The sequence below is a fragment of the Pelodiscus sinensis genome, chromosome 1 (assembly GCF_049634645.1).
Source record: "Pelodiscus sinensis isolate JC-2024 chromosome 1, ASM4963464v1, whole genome shotgun sequence".
NCBI classification, from domain to species: Eukaryota; Metazoa; Chordata; order Testudines; family Trionychidae; genus Pelodiscus; species Pelodiscus sinensis.
Genome location: NC_134711.1, coordinates 128680407 through 128694748, shown reverse-complemented (window position 1 = coordinate 128694748; position 14342 = coordinate 128680407). Strand labels below are relative to the sequence as shown.

General features: G+C 43.7%; 1 long non-coding RNA gene across 1 annotated transcript; it reads right to left on the bottom strand.

The window, feature by feature from the left end:
• Positions 1 to 751: 751 nt before the first annotated feature.
• On the bottom strand, positions 752 to 13302 carry LOC142826737 (uncharacterized). Its single transcript, XR_012900960.1, has 3 exons — positions 13194 to 13302; positions 9756 to 10074; positions 752 to 875 (listed from the first exon to the last, which is right to left on the bottom strand). It is a non-coding gene; the product is annotated as an uncharacterized LOC142826737 (long non-coding RNA).
• Between the last annotated feature and the right edge of the window lie 1040 nt (positions 13303 to 14342).

Genomic DNA, 14342 nt, shown 5'->3' with positions numbered 1-14342 from the left:
AAATATATGCAGAGCATGTGCAAGGTCCATTCCCCCCGCCCATTAAAATACAGCTAGCTCAGGAATGGCACACAACAGCAGTTAAGTAAGAGGGAAGGAGTTTGGGTACTGGAGGGTACTCAGGGCAGGGAGTCAGAGCACGGGAGCAGTTGGGGGGCCAGATCTAGGGAATGCTCATCTTGGGTGGCTTCCTACAAGTGATGACCTCTCCATGTTGCTACTGGTGGAGGAGCAGCTAAGCAGTTCTACACACTGCTTCCACCCATGGGCGCCACTCCTGCAGCTCCCATTAGTCACAGTTCCTGGCCAATGGGAGCTGTTGAGCCAGCACTTGGTGGGGGAGGGGTGCATGAAGCTGCCAGGGGCAGCAGATCCTGGTAAGGAGCCTACTGGCCTGCTCCAAGTGGACTATAAAGTGAACTTTCTATGAAGAACAGAAATGCCAGTTTATAGAGCTTTCTGTCTGGTGCAGGGCTGGATAACACAGCTGTTACTGTATATATTAAAATACATTTTATCAGGAGGTTTTAACATTATTGACTCAGTAATAATAACTTGGGATTTTAGATGTCTAAAAATGTAACTATATATATCCTGTTATATTGTCCATGCAATAATGTCAAATGCCCCCTCCCCAGTAAAATACTTTTTAAAAGATAGAGTGGCATTAGTAGCTTTTGCATATTAACCACCCAGTCCTGTAACCTTTACTCATGCAACCACTCCTTACTCATATTAATAGTCCCATTAATTCCATCATTTTTATTTATATGAGTAAGGACTACCTGCCTCGAAGAGTCATAGGATCCAATTCTTAGTGTGCTCTTCCAGATGCAGTTCTTACTTCAGCTCACTTTCATATTTTTAACTTCTCCCTAAGGGAATAATAATGAAAACTACTGGTACTTTCATACAGGCAAATCAGTGCCTAAAAGAAAAACAAACAAACTACCAAGAACCAAATGTATGTTCTCAGAAATCAAACCTTTGCAATAAGGACTTTACTTTTGTTTCTTTAATACAAATGACTTAAGAATTTCATGCAAATGGATGGATTGCTTTGCTGTGCATATTTATCTGCTGCATCAGCCCACTGGAAGAAAAAAAAATCAGAGCACTGAAAGGGACTTAGTATATTCATGACATTATTTGTATAATAAATAGTGGTAACCCCAGGTGACCTTCTGGCTCCTGGCTCCACCCAGCTTTTTGGCCTCTTTTCAATATCCTGGCAAAAGTTGCAGACATCCGCAACACAATGCCAAGTAGCTGTTTTGTCTGTAGATATGTAATAGAGATTAGCACAGTGGTGGTGAGGAATTATCTCCTCCAAACTCCAATGAGCCTGCAACTCCTCGGTGCCTTTCCTAATGATCCCAAGTGTCACATCAGGAATAAGTGTCTCTATCCAAGACAAAGACAAAGTTTCCACCACTTCACTTTAGTGGATATAAGTTTCTCTCCCCATCTCTCACCCTTGCCCAATATCGATTCTGAAACCTAGTCTTTCATGTCAATGATTAACTTGATGCCATTGGGCTTTGGAACCCATGTGACGGGCAGATTAAGTGCAGAGGACATTACATCATCCCTCTCTGATGTGCTCAGTCATGGATCAGTGATTTGCCACTGATTGCAAGCTAACAAAACTGACATTTGAATGGAAAAGAGAATGTAACCCCTGCACATGGCTCGTTAGCACTTCCCCTATGTAATCATTTTTAAAGGGATGCCTGAACTGTGACCATAATGGAAATAGCTTTTGTTTTCCTGTAGTAAGCCTTAAAAGGAAATTAAGCTTTGACTTAAAAAGCTTTTTGCCACCCTGTCTTTTTCCATCAGAGACAGGAAACAGTTCTCTCTGGTGTTTAGAAACACAAATTATAATGGGCAGAACATCAAAAAATACAATAAAAGAAGGCAGCCTGTCTTTCAGAAAAAATTTCTGCAGGATGGAAAGATAAAGGTGATGGTCCATAGGTTCACCACCCAATCCAAGACAAGCCCTCCTCTGTCTTTATCCACACTCAGAAAGCAAGACTTTTTTTTAAGTTAATGTTATTTTTCATTGAAGTGCTGGACTGAAGTACTCACTGGGGGTATGTCTACACTACCCCCCTAGTTCGAACTAGGGGGGGTAATGTAGTCATACGGAGTTGCAAATGAAGCCCGGGATTTGAATTTCCCGGGCTTCATTTGCATAAAGCCGGCCAGCGTCATTTTTAAATGCCGGCTAGGTCGGACCCCGTGCCGCGCGACTACACGCGTCACGGACTAGCTAGTTCGGATTAGGCTTCCTAATCCGAACTAGCTGTACACCTCGTTCCACTTGATGCCATTGGGCTTTGGAACCCGTTCCACGAGGCGTACAGCTAGTTCGGATAGAAAGCCTAATCCGAACTAGCTAGTCCGTGCCGTGTGTAGCCGCGCAGCACGGGGTCCGACCTAGCCGGCATTTAAAAATGGCGCCAGCCGGTTTATGCAAATGAAGCCCGGGAAATTCAAATCCCGGGCTTCATTTGCAACTCCGTATGACTACATTACCCTCCCTAGTTCGAACTAGGGGGGTAGTGTAGACATACCCTGGGTTTGTAATTAAAGGTGAATTACAAACAGAGGAGAAAACCATTGGGCTTTCCCCTTCCTTGCTTCTTAGGATGTATAAACAACACCTGACAGGATTTTGTCAATCAAAAGAACGGGGGTGCTCTGTTGTCTTTAATATATGTATTTCAGGCCCTGCTTGTACCAGAAGACTAGTGACAGGAGAACTAGTGCAATGGTGGTGACAGACACAGAGCTACTTGGCAGCAATTTATGAGTAATCTGTGTTGACCAGGTTACTGGGACATTTGCCATATGACTATATTGGCTCAGCTTAATAGCAGGTTGTAAGAAAAAAGCAAGCAGTATGGGCACAATGGCTCCAGATTAGATTCTCCCCCCCCCTCCCCAATAAACACTTCAAGGTTGTTATGAGACAATGCCCAAATTATAAACTGAATATTCTACTTCCTGGCTCTAGTGAAGTTACAAAACTTGTTTTGCAACACAGAGCCAAGGCTAGGAAACAGAAGCTCAAAAGCAGTTAAAAAGATCTCTTCTCTGTCTCCAGAGGGGATTTAATTGTGGGAGACAGGCAGTGGCCAGCCCTGCTCCCCCCGACGACCTCCTGGCCAGCCCAGCTCCCTGCCGGCCAGTCCCGCTCCCCCCAACCCCTTCCCAGTCAGCCCTGCTTCCTGTTGGCCAGTTACCCCACCACCACTCTCCCCGGCCAGCCCCACTCCCATCCCAGCCGGTCCCCCGCCCCCACCCCGCTGATCTGAGATCAAGTGTGTCTGGTATTTTTTTGAAACCATCTGGTAACCCTATCTGGACCTCGTTAGCCCTGCTGGGGCCTGAAGCCCAGCCCCAATTGAAGAGTGGGAGACTTCTGGGATTCTGCCCCAGGAGAACTAACAGTGAGGCCTGATCCTTGAGGAGGACTTTCAGAGACCAGGAAAGGGACAAGCTACAGCTTCCCCTCTATCCATGACAATGGTGACATCATCAAGCCAAGAGAGTGAAAGCAGAAACATTCATCTAACCTGCTTTTACCAAAGTGCCTAACGCCCTCCTCTGCCTTCCCAACTGCCAAAACATCCAGTTTCTGCAATGCAGTTGTGTAATGTCAAACTGCAGTGGCCTGTTGTCCTACAGCTATCAGTCCCACCTGCAGCCTCTTGGGACCTGTAAGTCTCAGAGATAAGTGATAATGGCACCTTTTCTCAACCTAAGGGACTTCACCCACCAGCTGAGGATTTAAATAGCACATTCAAAATGGAGAAATGTTCATGCTTAATTCCTTTAAAAATTCTTCTTTCAAATTTAGTTGCAACTACAGCAGAATCCCCAGTCTGCTGTACAAACCTTGGGGCCTCACCAGAGCCACCCCAATAGCTGGGGGTCAAGGAGCTGTTTTTTGTTTTGCTTTGCTCAAATTTTCTTAAAGGGACCAGAGTAAAGGATGGCAACAATTAGGGTTGCCTGATACCTTCACAAAAAATCCCAAACAGGCAGGGGAAAATTGGTTGAGCAAAAAAAAAAAAAAAGGAGACCAAACTTGTTAAGAAAAAAAAAGAGGTCTCTGCACCTTTAAATTACCACGCACCTCGCTCCACCCACCGTCGCAGACTCTGCCAGCTATCCGTCCGAGGAAAACAGAAAATACCGGACTTCTCTGGGTTTTTTTTTACCAGACGGAAGGCCAAAATACGGAACTGTCCGTGCAAAAACCAGACACCTGGCAACCCTAGTAACAATATGTCTATGGACTGGGCAGCAGGCTGGGAAGGCACTCCTTTATGTAACTGCATCACAACAGTGGAGTGAAAAACTCTCACTAAAAAGGAGATGGGGGGTGGTAGACCACAGCTCCATCTCAGATCCTTCTGGGTAACCCATTAACCCTGCTCTAATCACTTTGCTGCACAAATGTTGGAGGCCTGGGAGAGGGCAAGGAACTGGCTCTGCACTGATTAGCTTGATGCTTTCTCAAAAGCCGCCCGGTAATACCACATGCTACACTGATACCATACAAGAGCACATGTGTCTGTGTGTCCCTCCCCATCCCCCAGTGTCTGCATTTCCTCCTTCCCCTCAGTGTCTTCTGTCTCCTTCTCCAGCTCTCTATCCCAGCCTTTCCCAAGGCTCTCCCAACACTGCCATCCTCCATATTAATCAGAGACTGGCAGGAGTCTGCTTCCTTCCATGTTCTCCAAGCCAACCGAAAGAGGCACTCTTCATTCCCCGTTCCCACCAGTGTAACTGATGGGAAGGGAGCTGGACACTTCCCCATTTCCCTCTGCTGACTGAGTACAGCACTGCTTCTGCTTCTGCCTCTCAGATGGTGAATGGAGATTTCAGCTCATCTTACCAGCTGGTAGGCAGCCCTATATGGGAGAGAGGCAGAGGGGAGGAGCATGGTACTTGACACAGGAGCACTATAAGAGCTGGAAGTGGTCTCCGCTACCATCCTCTTCACCACAGGCTACAAGTTGTTGGGGGGAAACATTGTTGCCCCTCCCCCTCAGCTTAAATTTTGGGTTGGGGAGGAGAAGAATATTCCCCTCTCTTCCTCCCAGTAGTTACACCTTTGGGCCTCAGCACAGACGAGGTTCAGTTTGCCTCAGTGCACCCAAACCTGGCCTGTGATTCCTGCAGCTGAAGGAGAGTCTATTGGTAAAGCTGTTCAAATCTCAGGGCCTCACTTGACTCCTCTATACTCCTGGGATCCCAGATAGAAGAAGTCAGAAATGCCATTTATGACCTAATAGTGGCCAAAAGATTGAGCCCTTCCCTCTCAAAGGGCAGTGGCAAGATGGCAAAATTTGTATAAAACAGCCTACCCTCTAGCTTAATGGCAGTCCTTGAAGGCCGAAAGACCTTCTGTACATTTGGCATTGATGGAGATATAACATTACTTGCCCTCTAATTTTTTTAATTGTAGATGATGTAGGCCTATTCTGGAGAATCACTAATGCGGTACACTCCTTCCATTCAAGATGAATATTTGCCATTTTAAGACAAAAAAAAATCATAAGAACAGCTTGTGAGACTTTTGTGTTATCAAAGATGAACCCCAAACCAACATTATGGCAGATTCATTCTCAAAATTGAACTCCAAGCCCTGGCCTTAAACCAATGCAAACATTACCTCCTTGGGGTTCTGGAGCATGTGGCATCCTATTTGAGAGATTATGGTCATAATTAAACAGTTCTTTCTCCCATTCCTTGTCTTTTCTATTTAGATGGGAAATCCTGCAGGGGCAGGGACTGTCTCTTACTATGTATTTGTATAATGGAGTCCTAATCTCAGCAGAGGTCTATGAGCATTACAGTAATAGAAATAAATAACAATTCCTTGAGACCCCAGGCTAAAGTGCAAAATATTATTAATTAAGGATGGTGCTGATAACAGTGAGCTGATAGACAGGTGGCACCACTACATACCACACAAAGAAGCCTCACAAGTACAAAGCATGTCAGTTTTCCTGTTAAAGATTAACTCAGTGCTCAGACAAGTTACACAGGCTATTAGAGATAAATTATAGATGCATATTGCAAAAAGACTGCATGAGTATTCATTGGAAGTTTTAATGAAGTTGATTGTAGAGAGCTCTCACACCCATGCTGTGTTCACTGTACATAAATATGCCAGCAAACAAGCTTAGTGGCAGGACTAGGAGCCAGTTTTAAATGAACAGTGTAAAGTGTCCATGGGCAGCACATTTGAGATTCATGAACATTAGCCTGGCAAATCTGATTCTAAGCAAAAATAAGATTTATGTTTCTGATCACATTAGCTCCAATGTCACATACTTGCAACACAGCTACTCAGAAAAATTCCAGGTAGCAAATACATTTGAGAAAAATCACAAAGCTAACTTGTGAACAGAAAGAGATGGGGAATGCATCGCATTCATTATTCACTGGGGTTTATTCAACCAGCCCTAAGGATAATGTGATACTGTCCGTGTTTCCTCCATGCAGCACTCAGCCAACGAACCCCAGTGCTGACTCAGACCATCCCTGTTTTAATTTGACGAAGCTTATCATTTGCCAGTCCAGCTGGAGTAAGCTTTAGTTTTAAGAGGTGGATAGATATTCAACAGAGACACAGAGGAGACTTACCAAGACCATTTCAGCTTCTTAGCAAAGCAAGGGTTGAATTATGTTTCCACAGCTGAAAGCAATATATTGCACCATGGCCCCTGTCCTGGCCCTGTACTCTGTCATAAAACTCCAGGCTCACAGATTTAATCAGAGATTTACCCTGCTTCTATTTTGGTGATGGATGGGACACACTTAACAGGTGCATCCTGCCTCGTTTATTCAACTCTTCCCTCCATAGTGCTCTCACACTAGCCTCAACAGAGACTTTCTAATGTGGGGCTGTCGGCATTTTTTCTCTCAAGTGAATTCGTCATTCTTCTTCTTTCAGACATCAGCTTGGATCTTCATCTTGATGTTTTACCACCCTCCCCAAGAGCAGATGCAATTATCAATATGTGAGATCACAATCTGAATGGTGAAACAGAGCTCTTCTACTGCATAGCACTTAAGTCCAGGCCAAGGCAAAATAGGGTGACTCAGCCCAGGAATATTCCTCCTTCCCCTCCCCCCCCCCCCCCAGAAAGGGTGGGGTCTCAGGCAAAAGGGAGAGGACAAGGGGCAACCAGCACTCAGCATTGCTCCAAGTTCACTGTGCAAAGCTCTGGCAGTGATTTAAAGGGCTGAGGACTCCAGCCACCTCTGCTGCCATGATAGCAGTGGCAGCAGACTGGAGCCCTGGGCCCTTTTAAATTGCTGGGACTTGAGGCAGCTGCCCCCATTCCTGTCTCCCCTCCACCCCATATTGGTGGCCCTGATGTCTATCTACTTTGTTGAACTTTTATCTCCCTAGCTGCTATGAAAAGAATTTCTGGACTCTAGATTTCCATATATCATTTGGTGATCCATTTTTCTCTCTTGCTGAAGTCCTCTCATATACATGCATACACAAACCACCTGGGCTCTTTCACTGTCATAGATCTGTCTGTCTTCTCCAGTTGGTAAACCTGCATCCCCAAAATAGTGTCATACCCAAGAACAACAATCCAATGCCGTACTGTTGGAAGGTGATACTGCGTTAGATCAAACCTATGCTATGGAAATCTATTACATTGCAATTACAGCCTAGGTAGGATCAGAGATGGTTAAAACATAGCCTTCAGTGTTGATGAGTCAAAGTATGTTTAATTATATTCCCAGATCATGCCACAAAACTGAAAATTAGAAGGCTGGAGAAGATTTGGGGAACATGTTGAGAACATAGATGCGTCTTGCCTACACTGCATGAATGAGGTGTGTTTTAATTGTATTGGGCACTGCCGTGTCATATAAACAGATCTTGCAACATGGCTGATTTTCTTAATGGAATGACCCATTATGACCAAATGTCCATCACTAATGGAAAAGAATCCAGACATAGTATTCACTGCCAGTTGCACTGTAAACTTTTATTTACTGGCATCCTGCATGGATTTCAAGCCAGAAAAACAAGTCTATTTCATTCCCAAGAAGGAAAATTTAGCCTTCTTGTGGACCTAACCAATGTCACTATAGCAAACCAGGTCTAATAATTTAGTCTTTAGGGTCACGCTGATGCCAAACAACTAGCTCATCCTTTCTGCATAAATGTTGCTAAAAAGGGGACTGGTATAATTTTCCTCATTGGAAACAGGTGACTGAATGTTCAAAACACCAGGTAATTGTGAGGGGTTCGCTCAGAAAGATCCTGTTGTAACTGTCACTTGATGTGCTAAAATACCACTGAGCCAACTTCCTTATCTTCCAGACACCCCCTTTACTTGGTCTTTCTGTGCCAGGCTCTTCACTGACCCAGAGATAGGGTCACAGCCCTGTGCAGAGTAACACAGACAATGAGATCAGCTTAGTTCTGGGAAGGCTCAGTAAAAAGGACTTGCCTCAGAACCCCAGTGCACAGCCCCAATGCAACTCGAACCCAAGACAAATCCATCTTATTCAATATAAAGTTTCACACAGAACAAGCTCAGATTGTTTGCCTTCTTTCTTACATAAAGTGAGATAAGCATAGCTGCTTGTCCCCCCACCCCAGTAACAATTATTTACATTGGGTGATTAATTAAACCAGAAGCCTCCTACTACAAGACAAGCCCAAGAAAGAAATCAACAGAATACCACTGGCCATCACCTACAGTCTTCAGCTACAACCTCTCCAATTCATCATCAGTGATCTACAACCCATCCTGGATAATGATCCCACACTTTCACAGGCCTTGGGAGGCAGGCCAGTCCTCACCCACAGACAACTTGCCAACCTGAAGCAAATTCTCACCAGCAACTATACACCGCATTACAGTAACTCTAACTCAGGAACTAATCCCTGCAGCAAACCTCGGTGCCAACTCTGCCCTCATATATACACCAGTGATACCATCACAGGACCTAACCAGATCAGCCACACCATCACTGGTTTATTCAACTGCACATCTACCAATATAATATACGCCATCATGTGCCACCAATGTCCTTCTGCTATATACATCGGCCAAACTGGACAGTCCCTATGTAAAAGAATAAATGGACACAAATCAGATATTAGGAATAGCAATGTACAAAAACCTGTTATAACTAATAGCTCACCAAACAATGTAAGGGTATGTCTAAACTGCATAGCTCTGTCGACGGAGCCATGTAGATTTGTTGTTTTGGCAAAGGCAAATGAAGCCGCGATTTAAATGATCGCGGCTTCATTTAAATTTACATGTCTGCCGCGCTGAGCCGACAAACAGCTGATCAGCTGTTTTTCCGCTCAGCGCGCTAGTCTGGACGCTCCCCTGCCGACATCAAAGCCCTTTGTCGGCAGCCCCGGTAAACCTCATCCCACGAGGAATAACGGGGCTGCCGACAAAGGGCTTTGATGTCGGCAGGGGAGCGTCCAGACTAGCGCGCTGAGCGGACAAACAGCTGATCAGCTGTTTGTCGGCTCAGCGCGGCAGCCATGTAAATTTAAATGAAGCCGCGATTATTTAAATCGCGGCTTCATTTGCCTTTGCCTATGTGTCTAATCTACATGCCTCTGACGACAGAGGCATGTAGTCTAGACACAGCCTAAGTTACTAAGCAAAGTAAAACAAAGCACACCAACTAAGCTGAACACACTAAGAAACTGGTTACATGGAATATATTACCATCAGTTATTTTGATAAACTTCTTTCACAGACTGGTCAGCCTCTCAGTCTGAGCTTGATCTTTCCCCTGTTCAGTCTTAGATGTTTCCAGCAGTCATCTTAGGTGGTAAGTAGAAGTGTCCTGCCATCTGGCAGCAGCCACTTGTGTTTGGCTTTCCACCTTTACATTGATTTTGCCAAAGGCAGGAATCCTTTGTGTTCAATCTAAATTTTTTCTCACTTTCAATGGAAAAGTACAGCATCCAAGATGGTTCTCAGCATCATGTGAGCTAAACACATGTCCTTGTAGAGACTCTCAATCTCTTCTACGGACTGCTCCCTAGAAAAACAAACCTATTTACAGATCATTGACTTTACTAATGAGCCATCACATTTCTGAAAAATCTTAATGATCCTCACTTAGCTGTCTATATTAGTAAAGCAGGTTTATATTTCATATTTCTAACTTCAAATCTAGGAATGATACATGCACACAAATGGGAAAAAAATCATATCAATAGATTACAACTTTTCAAATGATACTCAACACAAAGTATTTCACATAAAGCATTTCCCAGTTAAGTATATTCATAAGTATATTTCCATAAATAATATGGATAGCTCCATGATACTAATGTCCTGTAAATGCCACCATATGGACATTCTTTGTGGTCCACCAGGGTAAAGGAATTGTTGCTCATGTAAGTGATGCCTAAGATGGATGTGGGGGGAACAGAAAATTGCTTCTGCCTTTCTCCTGTCCTAGCAATTTGAGGAGACAGATGACTTTGCTCCTAGTTTTTAAGGACCAGAAAGCTGCAGTGCATGACAGAGTGTGAATTAAAGCTAATGAAATGCATGGGTGACTTGTGGTACATTTTATAGAATGATACAGTTTACCTTGTTCCTGAAACACAGTACTGACCTAAAACTAAAGGACCCAATTCACACACTGGTGAAACTCCGCTGATTTGAATGAAGTCTCACAAGACAGAAATCTGGGGGAAAGAGGTCCTAAGTGTTTTTAAGCTTCTTGAGGAATTTGTTGCTGGTCTATTTCTTTATATTGTGGTAGAGCCCAGAAGTCCTAATGGAGGATCAGAACTCCATTGTCTAGACATTGTAGACACAGTTTAAAATATGAGGAAAACCCAGAAAAGTTTTCAATCTAATTAGGCAAGCCAGACAGACAACATACAAGCAAAGTATCCATGATGAAAGCTGTATTATTTACAGATAAACTGCCCCGAGTTCCACCTTGTCTAAGGACCCTAGTCTATTGTTGAGGGGCCACAGACAGCCAATTTCACTAATTTACAGGATCCCTCACATTCCAATCCCAATATCCCTGTTGCATTGAAATGTCCTGTTTACTTCACATGCTTTGAAGCTTTAAAATGGCCTTGAATCATTTTATTACTTAAAAAACAAAACAAAAGAGCTGCACGAAAATAATATGGTATTAATTTCCTCTCCAGGAGAGGAAGGGGGCATTCTGATGGCCTTACAAACTACTTGAGCTCCATTCTTGTGGTCTGTGATGTTACTAGCACCCTTGAATGGTATTTTTTCATATAAATCAATCCAAATCATCCATTATCCTCTATACACACACCACACAGAGGCTACAATGACAGATGGTCATTCAGACTAACTGGCTGTGAACAATTCCTATTAAAAGTTTTTCCCAGAGAGGCCAGCCTATGCAGTAGCTGTATATACCAACCTCAATCATCAGTTATTAGTTCATTGTAAAATGAAGTGACCACATGATTTATTCTGTCTCTCTGCAACTTTGTGTTTCTATGCAGCCTAAATCTAGTATAAACTAGTTTAGTCTAGTATATGCTTATTGGCATATTAAACACTTTCCACCAAATACGGCCCAAAAATGTGAAAGAAAACAATAAAGAGAAAGAATACTAACAGTGGTGGATGAAACATCCAATCAGCCCATTCCCAGATTTCTTTGCTCATTTTTGTGCGATCTGTCTTATGAAAAAAACAATATGGCGTTGCATTTAGTATGTGTAGGGGGAAATCAGGTAATCAGTTAAACAATTTTTTTCGGGAAATATTTGGTGTCTAACTACATCCATATATTAAAACTTTCATTAGAAAACAGAAAAAAATTCAAACAAAATTAAACATCTGGTTTTAGCTGGGGGGGTTTGTTGGGGGAAAGGTTGTTTGCTTCTTTTTGAAGAGAGGGGTCTCTGCCTGTTTTGGCCAACAATTTTCCATTGCCAAAAATGTTCAGCTTTTGTTTTTTCAATGGAAAATGTCCACTGGGAGGGAAACAAATAAGAAAAGGGGTTTCACTGGAATAATTCTGACCAATTCTAATTTCAGTATCTTCCTGTCACAGTGTACATGGGAAGGAGTGTCATAACCCAATTCTCAGTTCAATAGCTTGCCTTCTGCATGCTGAAATCCTATCCCTCGGCTTAAACCCTGCTTCTTCTTTCATTCCAGCAATGAGACAGAAGATTGAGTTAAAGAGTCAGAGGAGAAAAAAAGAGGAGGAGAAAAAGACAAGAGGATCAGAGGAAAGAAGAAAATTGACAAAAGGAAGAAAGGGACAATGGATTGGAGAACAAGTCCTCTGTCTCTGCATGTCTCCATCGACATCATGCATTAATTATAGGATTGATTGACAGAACTTGACTCCTGCTTCCTGATAGGTAGAGCCATAACACAGGTAGTCAAAGCTGTTGCTATTGTGTAAGAAAAGGGATATATGATATATAATAAAAATTATAATGATGGTCAATACTTATGCTTTAGGGTATAAAATAAGCACCATCTAAAGCCAGGAAATGTTCATCTCTTGCACTCTATTCTTAGAGACCATAAGTACTGTACAGTTATGAGTGCTTCAATGAATTTGCAAGGTCCCTGTCTTTCTCTAAAGCACGTGTGGCCAACCTGAGCCTGAGAAGGTGTCAGCCGACGGTCAGGGCAGTGTGTGTGTGTATGTTTCCAAGAAAAAGTTTAACGTCCGTGTCTTTACTGCTAGGACCGGGGTCCCATCGCAGAGGGTGGCCAGCAGGCCAACAGACACCCCGTTATATAGGAAGAGCTTATTACACCTTAGATTTTAGCTGCTAGAACACAGGGGTTCCTTCGCAGAGGGCAGCCTAGGAAAGGCTGAAAAGGTGCCCCAACGGATCTTGTCACCTGGGAGTGACACAGATCCAAACGCCCAAGCTCTCCCTATGTCTGTCCCTTTATGACCGGCTGAAGTTCTTTTAAATTGTGCTTGGTTCTATTACAGCAACTGAAGGAGTCAGGTTAAAGCTTAAACAGTTACAGGTTTATTGAGGAAGCTTATAAATCATATGGTTGCAATGGCTATTGTTCTATTTCTTAACTACTAGCAAAATATAGATCTTAAAAATGGTTACAAAGAAGATAAAGATAGAAAAATAGAAATAATGGTACCAAGTAACAGCTTACTCTTTCTATGTGTACACTTAAGACAGAGGACCACATCCAGGTACAATTTTTACTCCCTTCTGTGCCTCTCGACTCCAGCATGTCAGGCCACGGCCGGTCCCTCAATTCCTAGGAAAGACGAAAATACAAGGTGGGCGTCCCCATAGAACCTCAGGAGGTCAAACACCTAACCCGACCAGCAGGTAGAGGGTAGAATGACACTCAAAGTGAGTGTGTGCTGGACCTATCTTATATACTCATGAGGTCACGTATTTCTCTTTCTTGTCTGTCATGCCAAATGGGGCTGGTCTGTCTTTTGTGAGACCAGTTCTTACAAGGGAGTTGTGAACTTAATTTACACTTGTAAGAGAGATAACTAAATTGGAATTACTGGGGATTCTTTTCTCAGTGGGAAATTCCTCTCCCAGGGACTGTGTGTGTGTTCGAATCAACATAGGTGCCAGCCGGTGGCAGTTCTTGCAGCCTCGAGGCCAGCTTATTGCCTTAATCACTCTCTCCTCATATCTATGTTTTCAACTTCTCAGGATCAGATGAGCCAGCATAGACTATGCTGATTTTACTGCTCCTTCTCTGTCCTGTATGCTTCAGGAAGGCAAATAAGATGGATGTGATGGGGGGGAGGGGGTGTCTGTCTGGCTACAGAAGGAGCCACAGTTTACCCATGTACATAGCCAAAGAGCTACAGCAATTTGTCAGCAGTCTCCATCAAGTGCCTCCTCTCCTGTCTCTATCATCTTTTGCCCACCAGCAGCCCCACCGATCAGCACCTCCTCTTCCTTCCCAGCGCCACCTGCCCACTGCAGTCAGCTGTTTCATGGCACTCAGGAGGCTCTGTGGGAGGGGGAAAGGAGCAAGGGCATAATACACTTGAAGGAGGAGGTGGAACCACGAGTTAAGCACTGAAAAGTTGGCATCTGCTGCTGCAGCCCTGGAATCAGTGCCTGAGCAAGGAGCCTCATATTAACTTCAGAAGAGCCATTGGTGGCTCCAGAGCCATACGTTGGCCACCCCTGCATTAAAGTATCCACTGTAGGATACCAGACTAGGGCCAGGTCTACACTATGCATGGGGAAACAGTGAACTTCCCTCCCTACTACTCTTTAACTGGCATCATTCACAGGCACTAAATTCAGTTTTGGAAAAGTTTTT